Raw genomic sequence first — 8,558 nt, forward strand, 5'->3', positions numbered from 1 at the left:
ACTTTACTAAACCTGAAATCAGTGAAATGGAAAAATCTTCTCTAAGCCTGGTTCCACTTCACTGAAATATCTTACAGTTGTTTTGTCTGTTTGGTGTGTAAAGGGGTCTCCAGTGGCAGGCTTTCTGCATTTTTTTATTTTGTTTTTTTCAGTGAATTCTAATGAAGTGATGAGAATTTGCAAAAGTAATAATTACAGATATGTGAGAAATTAATTTATCATCAAAAGCCATTATTGATCATTTCCTAATGTGATAGAAATTAGATAACTGACAGGGATAAATGTTTTTTGATGGCAGTATCTTTACTTTGTAAGAAAAAATGTTGTGATCACATATAATTTCACTAATATTTAAATGCAACATCAAGAGATGGTCCCACATCCATTCCACTTACCAATGGAGAGACATATGTTGTCAAGATATTGAACAGACATGAAGGACAGTGAACCCTGAACAATAGGAAACTAGGTTAGTTATATGATTGCTTCATTGAGAACATTTCTGGGCCCCAAACCAGGGAAGGTGAACATGTATCCTGGTGGAATCCCTGACTTGAGAAAGAACCTCGTGAAACCAAGGTGCTAAAGTTGTAGTAGAGAGTACTAGAAAGCAGAAAGCTATAGAGAAAGAATTCTAGACCTCTGGAACGAATCACCCTGAGTTTTTGGGTCTGATCAGTACAAGCATGTGAGAAAATAACATGTGGCCAAAGAAAGGATCAACCCAAAAGTATTAGAGGTGATTGTGTTCTCTTCCAAGAAGCTTGGGAAGAGTAGCTGTTCCTACAAGACAGGTGGGAAACCTCAGTGATCACAAAACATTGTAGAGTGTGTACAGAAGGCTTTTGCCTCAATTGTGGGGAATAACTAGTTTCAATCTGAGCTCTGTTCCTGTCTTGCTAACAAGTGATTAAAGCATCAAACTGTTTCCAAGAACCTGTTCCAGAACAAAGTTCAAGAACATTTATAGGGATACAAAAGTATCCAATACCCAGAAAGGCAATTTTTGCAATGTTTAGCACAGGATGTAAATAAGCAGGAAAACAGGACTCATAATGGGAATAAAAATGACACAGATGTTAGAATTCACAGATGTTATATTGTAACTCTTCCATATTATTCAAAAAGTTAAATAGAAATATGGATAGATGTCAATTAAACTTGTAAAGATGAAAACAACAAGATGTGACATATACACTTGGTGGGATAAATGGCAAACTAGAGACTGTAGAAGATTCATGAGTTTAAGGACATACTGAGTAGAAACTAACAAGTCAAACTGAAATAGATGGTCAGCAAATTGTGCACAGCCTTACAGAGCCTAACGTATCGTGTTTCTAGTGGGACAAAAAAAGGCGGGGCAGAAGGCATAAAATATTTGAGGAAATGTTCACTAAAAACTTTTCAAATTCTATGGAAACCACAGATCTAACTAAGATCAATGAACCCCAAGCACAGGGGGCATGAAAAAAAGCTACACCAAGGTACACCATAATCAAATTGTTCAAAAGCAATGATAAAAATAAAATCTGAAGAGGGGAAAGGGCATGGTTTCCAAGTAACTCAGAAATGAAGTGATAAGGTTGAGAATGATATCAGATTACTTGTAGGAAACAATCCAATAGAGAAGTCAGTGAAGCAGCACCTATCAAGTCCTGGGAAAACTCAGTCTAAGATTCTATACTTCCCAAAATATCCTTGAAAAACAAAGACAAAATGCTTTTTCAGACAAAAGCTAAAAGAATTCCTCACCAGCAGATGTGTTGTATTCGAAATTAAAAGGAAGTAGAGTCTTTCAGGCAGAAAGAAATACCTTAGGGGCCAGCTAACTATGGTCTTTGAGTTGTTATTTCCCTGCCTGAAGCTAAGAATAGTTTTTATTTTTTTCAAAAGAAAAAAAAAAAGTCTCCAAACATTGACACATGTTTTTTGGCACAAAAACTGCCTCTAATTGAGAACCACTTGGTACATGTACACTCAGGTTAAAGGCTAGATATTTTGGGATTGGATGAAAAAACAAATTCCAAAAATATAAAGACTCAAATTGGTTGAAAGGATGGGAAAAAATTATGAAAATAACACCAACCAAATTAGGAGTATCTGGGCTATTATTAAAATAGATTTTGAAGCCAGGGATATTACCAAGGAGAAATAATGTAAAATGGAACAACCACTTTGGAAAATACTTGATAAATTTCTTGTAAAGTTCAGCATGTATCATGTACATGCTGTAGTCATCCTCCTAGATATTTGCCCAAGAGAAAAGGAAATACTTGTCCACTCAAAGATTTTTATCCTAGTATTCATAGTAGCTTAATTTTTTTAAATTGATTTTTTTAAAGAGAGAAAAATTTTTTAATATTTATTTATTTTTTAATTTTTTTCGGTGGACACAACATCTTTATTTTATTTGTATGTGGTGCTGAGGATCGAATCCAGCGCCCCGCGCATGCCAGGTGAGCGCGTTACCGCTTGAGCCACATCCCCAGCCCCAATAGCTTAATTTGTAATAACCAAATATTAGAAGCAATGGAGTGTATATCAAGAAATGAATAGATGAATTAATACACAATGGAACATATAAAGGACTACTACTTAGCAATAAAAAGGAATGAACTACTATTACATACATGTAGTTCCTTGAAAATTACATTTTCATAAAACTTCTTTTAAAAGTTTGAGTCAAAAAAGTAATATGTAACAATATCTCTAATGTTGTTTCTTTCTAAATTATCTCCTCTATAATATGTTGCAAGTTTGAGGAATATGGAGTAGCTAGGGTGATTACTGCCCTAACAGAAATGGCTATGTTTGAATGTTGAAATAAATACCTTTAATTGTGCTTGAATATACATATGTGATGTTATAACTTAGATAATGTCTTTGGAAATATTTGTTCCAGTCAGCTTTGTGTCGACGGGACCATAAGAGCTGACAAGACAACATACAGGAGGAAAAGTTTATTTGGGTTTATGATCTCAGATGTTCAGTCCATAGTCCGTTGACTCCATAGCTCTGGGCCTGAGATGAGGCAGAACACCAAGGTCAAAGGGTGTGGCAGAGGAGAGCTGCTTAGTTCTTGACAGCCAGGAGGTAGAGAGAGCTCTCTCACCAAAGACAAAATATAAAACCCCAATGGCACATCCCCCAGTGACCTACTTCCTCCAGTCACACCCTATCTGCCTACAGTTGCCACTCTGTAATCCATTTAAATTATTAACCCAACAAATGGATTAATCCACCTATTAGGTTCCAGCTCTCATAATCTAATCATCACCTCTGAACATCCCCACATTATCTTGCACATGAGCTGTTGGGAAACACCTCATATCCACACCATGACACTAAGTAATAAAAAGTTGTTGACCAAGTAGTTTTTTGTTGTTTCGTTTTGTCCTGGGGATTAAACCCAGGAGCATTCTAACCCTAACCCTAACATTCTCAGTCTCTTTTTTAAATTTTATTTTGATTCAGGGTCTCACTAATTTTTCCAGTTTATCTTCAATCTTTTGATCCTCCTGCCACAGCCTCCTGAGTTGCTGGGATTACAGGCGTGCACCACCACACGGGGCTTTCTATGAAGTATTATTGAGGATCTAATGAAGATGACTTTTCCCAGTGTGGAAACAGCAGAATGTCTTTGGGTGCCAGTTTTGTTATCTTGTGTCTTAGTGGATACTTGCTGAGGCCCCGTATTGGATACATGAGGGGTGTTCACCACCACTCTCTTCCCTTTTGTGCTTGTTTTGAAAATTTTCCTCATAAAACATTTGTTAAAATTTAAATCATCTAACTCTGTTTTACTCCTATAAATATATGGAATGAAGTTTTGTATGAGGTTATATTTAAACAAGATATGATTTACTAATTGATCTTGCTACATATATCTAACAAACAGAAAATGTTATGCAGTTTATTCTTAACAAGCTGGATTATGATATCTGTACAGACTTGTAATAACTATTGCTTCTAAATGTTCTGCAGTGGTAAAACATTAAATGGGCTTGGCTGGGGATATGGCTCAGGTAGAGCACTTGCCTAGATGTGTCATCACTCTGCATAGTTTTTAATTAACTAGTTGAGATTTAAAGTTGTACATACCATATACGAACAGGTTGGAAGAAAATATGTGAGGTGTTGTTTTATCCTGTCCCACAATATTCTTTAATGATGATAATAAGATTTTATCACTAACAACAGTGAAATAAATGAGGAATGAGGCTGGAAATTTGAATATATTATTTTTCCCTTTCTTTACCAATAAGTTCAGCTATTATTTTCAAATAGCTTTGTAATTTTGAAAATTTTAAATTTTTATTTCAAGAATATTATTGGCATATTTGATAAACCCACATATTGTTATTTTCATTATGATTTTTGAAACTTTTTCTTTTTAAAATATGTTTGAATAAAGTCTGAATTTGCTGTTTAAACTCAACATTTTTCTTCATATTATCACTTATTTTACATCCCAGTTCCAGCTGTTGGACATGAGTGCTGTTTTTTCTTTATCATTCTTTCTTGTTATTATTTCTGAAAATGTTTTAGGTGCAATTTTATGTAGGTTTGATTAAAATTCTACAAGTGCCAGATGTGGTAGGCACATACCTGTAATCCCAGTGACTTGGAAGGCTGAGATAGGAGGATAGAAAGTTTGGGCCTAACTTCTGCAACTTGGTAATATACTATCTCAAAACGGATTGGGTTGTAGCTCAGTGGTAGGATACCCCTGAGTTCCATCCCTAGTACCATATATACATACTACAAGTTATAAATTCAAATATATCAAAATAGATCATGTTTTCAACATATGAACCGAACACTTAATACTGATACTTTTTTTGCCTTTATGCTTTTGTTAGTAGCAGATAAAATTCCTTCACACATTAAATCACAACTAATTTAATTTCATTAACCAGAAGCTTAATTATATAATTTTTAGCTTTTCCGTTAAGGTAATAGTTAAACTGAAGCCAAATGAGAAGAAAGCAATCAAAATATACTAGCCAATTCACATTTTATTTATCACATCCTCCACATTAATTATTTCTCATACTAATGGCTACAGTTGATCATGTATTTGTGGGAGTCAATGCAGTCCTTGCTCAGCTGTTGAGTAAACTGCACTGGTGTTGTATATTAAAAAGAAAACTGGTTTTAACCCATGAAAGTTCCCTTACTGACTGAGGTTCATTTGGAGGATGCTAGAATATAGGTGCAGGTAGACTATACTCACTAGATTACAAATCAGCCATGTTTCTTGTAGGTTTTTTTTTGGGGGGGTGGGTGGGGCTCTCCTTACATTTCAGAATTTCTGTGAAGCTTTCAGGCAAGGCCGATCCTTAATATGTGTTCCCTTCCTCAGATAAACTACCTCTGATATGTTGGCATTTTGTTTCATTTTTCTTTATTTTGCGGTGGTGGGGATTGAGCCCAGAGTCATTGCATGCTGGCAAGCCCTGTAAACACTGTGTTTCAGCCCCTAACATTTAATTTTTTTTATTACAAGTTTTAAAGCATTTGTTGAGGTTTAGCATGCACAGAAGTCTGCGATAGGCAATGGAGTTAGGTGGGAAGGCATGAGACACGTATAAGCATGAATTATATAACTTTGAGTATTATTAGCTGTGGGTATTTTGAGATTCAAATTATTTCAGGCACATCTGGCAAATTTGTCAGTAGCTCCATAAGTTTCACCAAGTTAACTGTCCTATTAGATATTGAAGTGATGGATACCAAAACCTTTGAAGATAAACCCCAAATCTCTAGAAGTGCTATCTTGTAGTACCTTAAAACATATAGGTTCTGCAGCTAGACTGTAGGTTTAAATCTTGGCTCTGCTCTTTTCTAATGGGATAGACTTGGGTAAGATACATAACCTCCCCATTTCAGTTTTTGTGTCTGTAACATCTGGATGATAATGGTATCTCTACTGCATATAGTCATTCTGTGAATAGAAATAATTTCATGTCCAAAAGTCCTTAGAATAGTGCCTTACACTCAAGTTCATTTGCTATCATTTTCCTAGTGGGGTAACAGTATGAACAGTGATAAATGTCAATAACAGGCTAGGAATGGCAGCAAACCTGTAGCCCTAGCTTCAGGGAAGGCTGAGGTGCTAGGATCCCTTGAACCTGGGGATTCAAGATTGGCCTTGGCAATATAGAAAGACACTGGTTTTAAAAAACTAAAAAGTAAAATAAGTAAATAGTCAATGAAGCCTTGGCAAAATCAGAGAACAGAGAAAATGGGAGTTCACCCTTTGGAACATAATAAATCTGTGGGTTTTGGCACATGGTAGTCACATAGTATTTGTTGAATAATAACACACATAGGCAAATTTTCTTCCTTTCTTTTCTTTCTTTCTTTCTTTCTTTTTTTGGAGTACACACACACACACACACACACACACAAAATCACATGCCAGAAACCGTTGCAAACTCTTTACCTATATAATCTTTGATATATTGGTAGCAGTGAACAGGTTTATGACTTAACAATGTTAGCAAGGGCCTCATTCCCAAGAGGCAAAAGAGGTACTGATTTACCCTGCTGAAATTAAGTGAGAAAGTGGATCAGCTGGGATTGGAACCCAGGCCATCTTATTCCAATGGTAATGTGCTGAACCACTATAGTGGCTGAAACCATCTGAAACTTCCAGCATCTAATATTTCAATTTTAGAGTCTATTAAAATATGCCATCTTATTTTGCACAGTGTTAGATGCTTAATAATAAAGGTAACTAGTATTTATTGAAAGACTACTGTGTGCCAGGCATTGTACATACGTATATTGTGTTTGGTCTTCACATTACCCAGGTATTACAATCAATGTTACACTGCAGTATGTAGAAAGTAAAGTTCAGAGATGTTCAGAAACATGCTCATAGTTGCATAACTAATCAGCAGCAGAGATTTGAGTTTGGAGCTGTTTGTTCCTGAAGTCTATTCTACTTCTATATTAAATTTAAATGTATTATGCATTTGACTCTTCATGTCTGCAGGTTCCTCATCTGTGAATTCAACCAACCATGAATGAAAGTATTTGTGGGGTGAGTGGGTTGGGGTAGAATTGTGTCTGTACTAAATAGACAGATTATGTCATTATTTGATAATGCAGTATAACAACTATTTACATAGCATTTACATTTCACTAGGTATTATTAATATAAAAAGATGATTTAAGATATATAGGAGGATGTGTGCTGGTTATATGCAAATACTATGCCATTCTATATGAGGGACTTGAAAAATTTGTATATCAGGATTTTTGGTATTTGAGGACTGGTGAGCATCTTGGAACCAATATCCCAAGGATACCAAGGAATGACTATATTATTATGTCATATAATTGAGTTTTGCAAATGATACCATGACTTCCATGATTCTGCAACCCTTCGTTAAGTTTGAAAATTTTTAAATATAGAAGCATAGCCAGTAACCATAATCATAATTCTCAAGCTTCAGTTGCATAGGAATCATATATGGAATCCTAGACCTTGCCCAAATGCATTGAATCAGATTTCAGAGGGTGACTGTCAGATACCACAGCTTGAAAAGCACCTGATGTGACTGCAATGCAGGTTCTCTCAGGACCATGCTTGGAATAGCTGTGCAGGGGACTGGGCTAGTTCAGGTAACCCTGGGATGCAAAGTCTGTGGTTGACACTGCACCAAGAACCCTGAAATAGTATGCATTCTGCCTGTTGCTTTGCTGTCCATTAGCTTCATTAGCTCCCACTCTGCACCCCTTTTCACTTAGGAGGTGCATGGCATGGCTATATGGGCAGACTTTTTGTGTGTGAGTGTGTGTGTGTGTGTGTGTGTGTGTGTGTGTTACTGGTAATTGACACAGGGGCTCTCTACCACTGAGCTACGTTCCCAACATTTTTAAAAATTTGTAAAATTTGAGTCAAGGTTTCGCTAAGTTGCCCAGACTGGCCTCGAATTTGCAATCCTCCTGTCTCAGCCTCTGGAGTAGCTAAGATTACAGGTACATGCCACTAAGCCCTGCCAGACTTGTTTTTAACAGTAAGCAAAGGTGTGTGAGTTGTGTAGGGAGAGAGCAATAGCTTTAAATCCTACTTCTGTCTTTCTGAACTTAGTTCCCTCATCTGTAAAAGCGAGCTTCCACAACCTACTTTACAATGTGAGATGCTGGGGTGCCTAGTATATAGTAGTCTTTCAATAACTGATGACTTTCATCTGTGAATCCACTCTTTCCTTTGGAGAAGGTCATTGAAGTATTGTGCTATATGTAAATAAAGGGATTCATTTCTGAGGAATGTTCAGTAGGAGACTGGCAAGATTAAACACATGTAAACCCATAGTGCTTCATGAATAATTGCAGTTTTATTTCAGGCCATCCTAAAGCTGTCTCAAATTTATACTTGGCAAATATTCCATAGTCATGTCATTGTTTACCCTGCATACTAGGTCAATATAACCTACTATTTTCTTTTGTTGATCAGCTATCAAGACATTATTTTACTAAAATATCTGGTAGTAATAATTGCACCTATTTATACTTTTTGTTTTTTCCGGGCACTATAGTGTTAA

This window comes from Marmota monax, unplaced genomic scaffold (assembly GCF_021218885.2).
Source record: "Marmota monax isolate L192 unplaced genomic scaffold, Marmota_monax_Labrador192_F-V1.1 WCK01_AAM20220418_F8-fsc00009, whole genome shotgun sequence".
Classification (NCBI taxonomy): Eukaryota; Metazoa; Chordata; class Mammalia; order Rodentia; family Sciuridae; genus Marmota; species Marmota monax.